The sequence below is a fragment of the Sus scrofa genome, unplaced genomic scaffold, assembly GCF_000003025.6.
Source record: "Sus scrofa isolate TJ Tabasco breed Duroc unplaced genomic scaffold, Sscrofa11.1 Contig1583, whole genome shotgun sequence".
In the NCBI taxonomy this organism is placed as follows: domain Eukaryota; kingdom Metazoa; phylum Chordata; class Mammalia; order Artiodactyla; family Suidae; genus Sus; species Sus scrofa.
Window position 1 is genome coordinate 133133 of NW_018084915.1, and position 8055 is coordinate 141187.

The 8055-nt window shown below is 51.2% G+C and overlaps 1 pseudogene; it reads right to left on the reverse strand.

The window, feature by feature from the left end:
- Positions 1-7059: 7059 nt before the first annotated feature.
- On the reverse strand, positions 7060-7829 carry LOC100521084 (annotated as a pseudogene).
- Between the last annotated feature and the right edge of the window lie 226 nt (positions 7830-8055).

The window sequence follows — 8055 nt, forward strand, 5'->3', positions numbered from 1 at the left end:
CCACGCCCTTATGGATACTAGTTGGGCCCCTTACCTCTGAGCCACAATAGGAACTCCTATTATCTTTGAGTTATTCTGCAGAACTAAACCCTCAGCAGAAGAAAATTCTTATGAAGCATCCTTCATTCCAGAAAGGAGGAGGACCACAAGAACCAGTCCTGGGTCCACTAAACCCTAGGTTTGAAGAAGATGCCAAGCTTGCATCTACCCTGATCCTTCAACATGGACCTATTTTCCACTCCCCAAAGTATAAAACCACCTCCATTCTCTCCCCAAAGAGGGAAGGGTCTTTAGGGCATTAGCCTGCTATGGCCTCCTTTGCCTGGCAAAGCAATAAAGCTGTTTGTTTTGTTTTTCTGTTTCTTTGTTTCTCCTTCACTGCAAACACTGCAGGTTTCTGCTTAGCGCAGAGGTGGAGTTCTGGCAACACTTGTTTCACATTGTATGTTTTAATTCCAGTTAAGGCCAGAAGATCCTGACATAAATGAGAGGAATAATAAATCAAAGGTGATTAAAATGTCATTTAAAATTATACAAAGGACTTATTTTAAAAAAAAGATAAATTCAGCTTACTCACTGTGTTTTTTGGGTATTCTCTATTTTGACAGCAAGTCTAACATGATTTTGATTTTATATTCTGCAATGGTGACTTATTTGATTTTAATGCTAATAATGGATGCAGAAAAATTCCATGTGATTCAATCCTTCAATACTTTCTCATCATAAAAACTTATTTAGTAAACCTATAGCAAATAAAATATGACTATCATTTTACTGCTAAATGCTATCTTGAGCTACAACTATGATAAGAACTACTGTATTTTGTACTATGTATAATATTTCAATATTATTTAAATATTGATCTGCAAAATAAAAAAAAATACCCAGTAGCTTTCTGCATGGTTGTATGACTAAAAATGATAGCCTTAGAAGAATTATATTATAATTTAGACAAATAAATGATATAAAACATCGCATAAGGTTTTGGGTACTAGAAATCCAACTTGTTTTCACTGAAAAACAACATGTGAAATATATTTTAATATTTTATTCATAGTTTACCTTATTCAATGAAGACATGATTTGATTAAAGTATTTCCTTTCTAAACAGAAAAATGTTAATATCACCTAGTACAAAAGAATTAAAAAAAGAGTAATAATACACAAGTTCCAATTTATGAATGTTTTCACAAAAAGTAAAAATGTTCAACGTGTCTTAAATCTTTTCATTAATATCCATATCAATTAGGAAACTCACTGATATTACACTGTAATCAAAATCAAACCTCTCAATAAAGAAGTAATAAATGGACTCTCATTAGAAGCCCTATTGAGGATTTTACACATTGCTGCTTTTGGAGACGCCATGGTTTCCCTTCGTTCTAGAGGTGCCACTTGTCTTTCAAAGACAAGTGAATGTGTAGAAATCTCTGAGGAGATGAATGATTTCTGGCATTTATTTGTCTGGGTAATTCCTAAATGTGTGTTTGTGCACACAGACTTTAACAAGTGCCTCCCACAGAACATAATTTTATTTATCTCTAATGGTGCTGAACCATGTGGGTGGGAATTCTCTGTGACACCGGGAATCCAGGCCCCCAAAGCAGTTCGGCCTTAAACAGGTACTAGCAAGACTGCCTCCATCATAGACAGATGCACCCAGAGGAAAAAAGAGTGAGTGCCCTGCAAATATGGTTTGGAGACATAACCTAGAAATGCTCTCTTGTGGCACAGCAGGTAAAGGATCCTGCATTGTCACTACAGTGGCTTAGGTTATCCCTGTGGTGTGGGTTTAACCCCTGACTGGGGAACTTCCACATGCCCCAGGCATACCTCAACCAAAAAAAAAACCCACAATTTAGATGTCACTGAGCTCAATTCTATCTTCTTGGTGGGCAAAGAACCTCATGGCCACATCTAAGTGAAATGGAGGGTGAGGAGTGAAGTCTCAGGTTGAACAGCTGTCTTACAAGATGATCAGAGAAAAAAGCTGGGAACAGGGAAGAGAGCTGTAAAGGTGGCCACAGAGAGGTACTTTCCCTCCAAAAGCAGTGAAAAACAAAGGACATGGGACATATTTCCTTAAACATGTAGCTTAAAACATGTGGTTAAATAACACATTTGATATATTTATTTGAAATAATGATGGTGATGATGAAGATTATTTTTCTTTTTGTTTTTTACTTCAGGGCCACATGGCACGTGGCCACCAGGCCTCTCAGAGAGAGAATTTGGTTGGTGGTTGGGTGGGTGGTAGTGGTGTGCGAGTGTGCGTGCGCCAGTGAGTGTGCCTGTGTATGTGTGCCTCTCTGTGAGTGTGTGTGTGTGTCTCTGTGTGTATGTGAAGTTCTGTGGAAACCCTGTGTGAGACAAGCCCTCTCTACCCAGTTGACACTGGTCTCAGATCCAATTAGCTGTGGTGGCAGTGCTGGGGAAAGTGGAAGCCTGGGCTTGGAGGCACTAGAGAGCCTTGCAAGGTGGGAGAGTGGGCAGAAGGGTTGCAGGTGGTGAGGAGGAGTGAGGGTGTGAGTGGGGTTGCAGGGTGAGTTGGGTCAGGGGTGTGGTGTGCGGGAGGTGTGCTTGCGAGAGGTAGGCCAAGAAAGTGGGCAAGCAAGGCCAAGGCGAGGCCAAAGGGGGAGGGCCCGGCCCGGGAGGCCAGCGGGAGGCCCAAAGAAGGGGCCCCCATGTGCGGCCTATGGAAGCGCCCTGCCGAGGAGTCGAGCCAAAGGCGCTGGTGAAGCCAAGCTAGGCAGCTACGGTGGGAGACACCGGGGCAGTGCGCTGCCGGTGCTGCCCAGAGGCCTTCAAATGGATCAGGGTGGCTGACAGCCCTGGGCGTCCGCGGGGAGTGGGGAGCGAGCGCCACCTGGTGGGCTGCCGGGGGATGGGAGTGCTGCGGTGTCCTGGGGAAAGTGTGGAGCAGGGCGGGGACAGGGCCTTAGGGTTGCAGGCTGGGATTCGCCCGCCCTGCCCGGCCTGGTCGGCCTGGCCCCTGGACCCCTCCCACCCCCCGCCATTTGCCTGGCTCCCGGGCCTCCCCTTCCTGCCCTGGGCAGGGGCACTCCCTTCCTGGAGGGACGACGACCCACATCTGCCATGCCTGCCTGTTCCTTGGTTGTGCTCAGCCCACGGCCACCCTGCTCCATTTGAGGGCCTCTGGGCAGCACCGGCCACGCACTGCCCGGGTGGCTCCCACCGTAGCTGCTGGCAAGCCGTGGGCCGGGGCCTCCTCGGGGGTGCCAGGGAGGCAACGTGGGGCCAGGCTGCAGGGTCATGGTGCCAAGGCTGGTGATCAGAAGCATGAGGGTTGGGTGTGATGTGTTGGGGACGGGTGGCAGGGCATCGGGGCCAGGCCCGTTGGGTGTCTGGTGCGGTAGAGATGGGGCCCCGAGCACAGCAATGAGCCCCATGCCCCTGGTCCCCTGCCAGCCACCCAGGGTCTCAAGGGAGTGTCACTCAGGCCCGGAAGCGTGCAGGATGCTGCTCTGTCCACAGGGAATGCCCAGGACAGTTCCCCTCGCGGGACGTGTGACCCGAGCAGCCCCGCAGGCGCAGTGAGCCCCCCCCACATGACGGATCACCTATGCTTATGAGGAGGGCCCCCGGGGAAGCCGAGGGGCTCCAAACAGGAGGAGTCAGGCGGTGGCCTGAGGCCAGGGAGGGCAGGGTGCCCTCAGGTCCCTGGGCTGCTGGCAGGGGCTCCTGGTGGAAAACCCTCCCAAGGCCTCGGAGGAAGTCCAAGGGCTTGGCTTAGCCCCGGAGGCCAAGGGGCAGCCAAGGGCAGGGTGCAGAGAGAGGCCGGGGCTGGCTCCCACCACACAACCCCGCCCCCACCCCCACCCCACTCCCACCGAACCGTGCCGGCCCTCCCAGTCCCAGGCAGGGGGACTGCCCTGGGTGTTCAGAGCCATGGGTGTCACGGAGGCCGTGCGCCAGGGAGAGCAGCATCCCCCACCCCACAGAGAAGGACCTCGTTGATGGGGGCCAGTGGCCGCGACCCCAGGTCCAGGGTGGGGGGGCTGTGGGTGTGGCAGTCTTCACCAGCTGTCCCTCCCTGCCTCCATCTGGCATCAGAACACCAGCGTCCACGGAAGCCTTAGGAGCGGAGCCTGGGAAGCTGGGCCATGCCCCTCGGCCCCAGGCCTTCCCACAGTGGTGGCGGCTCAGCTTTGTAATTTGGCCCCGGCCCTTGCCCTGGCACCTGCAGGGGTGTATGGGCAGGGGCCAGAGGATGACTGGCCTGAGCCCCAAGCACACGCCCACAGGAGAGGTGAGAACCGGCCGGCTCTGTCCACCCACTGAAGGCCGCCTTGCAGGCAGCAGGGCAGCACACAGCCGGTGGTCTCCTGAGGCCGGTGGCTTGGGCAAGACAGACTTTGTCAGGCTTAGGGCTCAAAGCGCATGGCCTCAAGGCCTCCCACAGAGAGCGGTTGGTGGGTGGGTGTTTGGTGGTGGTGGTAGTGTGACTGTGTGCGTGTGCCTGTGCGTGTGCGTGTGCCTGTGCGTGTGCGTGTGTGTGAAGTGCTGGGGCCACCCTGCATCGGAGAAGCCCTCTAAGCACCATCTGCTCCTCTCCGCTGGGATGGTGGCCCTTAGGGAAGGTGGAGGCAGTGGTTGATCTGTGGATTGGAGGCACGAGAGAGCCACGCGAGGTGCGAGTGTGGGCAGGAGGATTGCAGGTGGTGAGGAGGAGTGAGGGTGTGAGTGGGGTTGCAGGGCGAGGGGTGTCGGGGGTGTGGGGTGCGAGAGGTTTGCTTGCAAGAGGCAGGCCAAGAAAGCGGGCAAGCAAGGCCAAGGCGAGGCCAAAGGGGGCGGGCCGGCCCGGGAGGCAAGCGGGAGGCCAAAAGAAGGCGCCCCCACCTGCGGCCTATGGAAGCGCCCCGCCAAAGAGTCCAGCCAAAGGCGCCTGCGAAGCCAAGCTGCGCAGCCATGGTGGGAGCCACCTGGGCAGTGCGCTGCCGGCGCTGCCCAGAGGCCCTCAAATGGAGCAGGGTGGCTGACAGCAAAGGGCATAGGCGGGGAGAGGGAAGCGAGCGCCACCTGGTGGGATGCCGGGGGATGAGAGTGCTGCGGTGTCCTGGGGACAGTGTGGAGCAGGGTGGGGACAGGGACTTAGGGTTACAGGGACTTAGGGTTGCATTCGCCTGCCAGTCTCTAGGGCTTCGCCGGCCCGACCTCTGATCCCCTCGGGTTCCTGGGCTGGAATCCTTCATGATGCTGCTCTGTCCGCATGGGTTCCCCTTTATCGTTACCCTTTTGGGCTGTGACTTCCCCCAGCCCCAGAGGGGCAAGGGATTCCCCCATCAGGGGTAGTGTCCCATTTTTGTGAGAACTAGCACCCGGGGAAACCTGAGATTCTCCAAGGAGGAGGACGCAGTAGGCGGCCTGAGGCCAGGGAGGCAGGGTGTCCTCAGGTCCCTGGGCTGCTCTCAGGGGCTCTTGGTGGTAAACCCACTGTAGCCTTGGGGGAAATCCAAGGGCTTATCTAGGCCCCGGAGGCCAAGTGTCAGGCAATGGGAGGGTGCAGAGGGAGGAATTGGCTGGCTCCCCCCACCCTCCCCTACCCCCACCCCGCCCCCACGTTCACCCCACTTCCCCCACCCCTGCCAACTCTCCCAGGCCCAGGCCCGGGGACTCCCTTGGACCCTCAGAGACATGGGGGACCACAGAGGCTGTGAAGCAGGGAGAGTAGCATCCCCTGCCCTGCTGATAAGGACCTCGCCTATGGGGGCCAGTGGCCATGGCCCTGGGTCCAGGGCAGGGGCATGTGGGAGTAGCAGTACCCACCAGCTGCCCCTCCCTGCCTGTGGCTGTCATCAGAATACCAGCATCCATGGAAGCCTGCGGAGCCATGCCCCTTGGCCCTAGTCTTCCCCACAGGGGCGGTGGCTGGGCTTTGTAATTCAGCCCTGGCACTGGCACAGTCAGGGGGGTATGGTCAGCAGCCAGAGGATGACAGGCCTGAGCCCCAAGCATGCGACCCAGGGAGGCAAATGCTGGCCGGCTTTGTCCCCGCCGCTGAAGGCCGCCTTGGACCCAGTGGTGGTGGCAGAACAGGAGCCAAGTGGTCTTCTTGTGCGAGTGGCTTTGTAGAATTCCCAGTTCATTTTTTTTGTGCTTTCTCATTTTTTTTTCTGTTTTAATAAAAAGGATCATGAAATCATTCGTCATTATTGTTGAATAGTTCATTTTTTTTTCTCAATCTTACTAATGATTTATCTTGTGTTATGCAATTTTGAACTTATATCTGTTCACTGAATCATTCCTGTTCTTATGGCTTCTGTGTACACTGTATACACTGTATGTTTGATAAATATCTGAGTACAAAATTATAATATTTTATTTTACCCATTTTAGTTCCAGTAAGTTTTTGTTTAAATTTTCCTTTTGGTCATGGTGGAAATACTTTCTTAATATGAGATATATTTTTACATAAGGAGAGAAGAAAAGATGAAATTTTCATGTCACTTTTTTTAGCTTCCTTTCCTCCAGTGATTTGAAAGGACATCCGTAATATTCATATGAACCTGAGTCTGTATCTTTTGCCTTTTTTGGTAACTTGATTTGGCATATCTGAAAAATACATATAATCCAGTACTTTATGAGGAAAAATTTATTAAAGTCATGGTAATGATATCATATGGTTATTTTTTCATTCACAGTTTTTTTATTTATCACTTTATGACAGTAAATTAATAATTCTGGATTCTCATATCAGTTTCTGATAACTACTCTTTTCAGCATTCTTGTTAAATTTCTTCATTTCTATATCTTTAATCCTTCTTTCTCTATTCTCATGAATTTTTACTTTTTTTTTTACTAAATGTTTAAAATACATTTCTAAAGAGAATGGGCCCACTCAGTCACAGTAACTGCTGATCTCCATAGAAGAGCAACCCACAAAGATACAGCACTGATTTTTTCCCATAATCAGGTGTGAAAAATATACAATTTTTTTCTGAACCAAAACCACCATTTCTGCAGTTAAAAATGTGTTACTGCTAATATGGCCATGGTAGAAATTATAGAGTTTTACTTCCTTAAAAAAATTTTAAAAAATGTCCTAAGACACTAAATCATTAATCTGGAATGTAGATTCTGAGCATAAAGCAGCACAGTTCACCTAAAAAATAAAGAAAAAAAATTCCCTTCACCTGTCTCAGTAGGGTCTGAAAGGAGAGAAGTAGTGTGGGGAACCCCTGCTTTGATATGGAGAATCACAGCCCCTTGACCCAGATGGAGAGCATGAGTAGCCATAGCTGGTGCTTCTCTCTGGATAAACTCGGATGTAGGAAGTTTCACCCTCATGAGAGCAGAATTTGGCATCATCCAGTTTACACAGGGTATATTCCATGTCTTCTTTTCTGAGATATTCAACCATTCCCATTCCATCTTTCTGCACATCCGCGCAGCAGATGTCCCCAGCTTCTCGGATGTGATCTTTCAGGTCTTGCCAGCTGCCTGATGGAGGAAGTCCTAAAACAAGAACTGGGAAATCAGATCTTCTTGTAGGAGGCCCATTCCTCCCACTACAGGGCCACCCACCCTGACCTCCATAAGTCCTGGGGAACTCCACATGAAGGCGACATTGGCCATTGTCATAACCGTTCCTTCCATAAATGGCATCCTCAGCATCTCAGGGGTCCTCAAAGTGCACGAAGGCTAAGGGCATGAGGCCATGCTGATTCTTGAGCTCAGTCTTGCAGATGTGGCCCTACTTGTAGATCATGTCCTCCAGGTCCTTCTCACGCATGTCCGTCAGTTGGAAGGTTCCCCACGTAGAGGGGCCCGTTGCCCTCACCGCCGTGTTCATCAGCCCAGCCGGACATCTGCACCGCCTGATGCCACGGGCCTGCCGCAGTCGGCGTCGCCACCGCTGCCTCAACTGGGGTTCCCCTGCAGCATCCCTGCGGGCTCTGAGGCACTCAGCCACACAGCATCGTGGGGATGGGAGCGGAAGGGAAGGGCTTTACTTTCTTTTTTATCATTTTTCTTACAAACCGTCTTCAACATTTTATTAAGTAACCAGGATAATTTATCATTTCACAATAATCA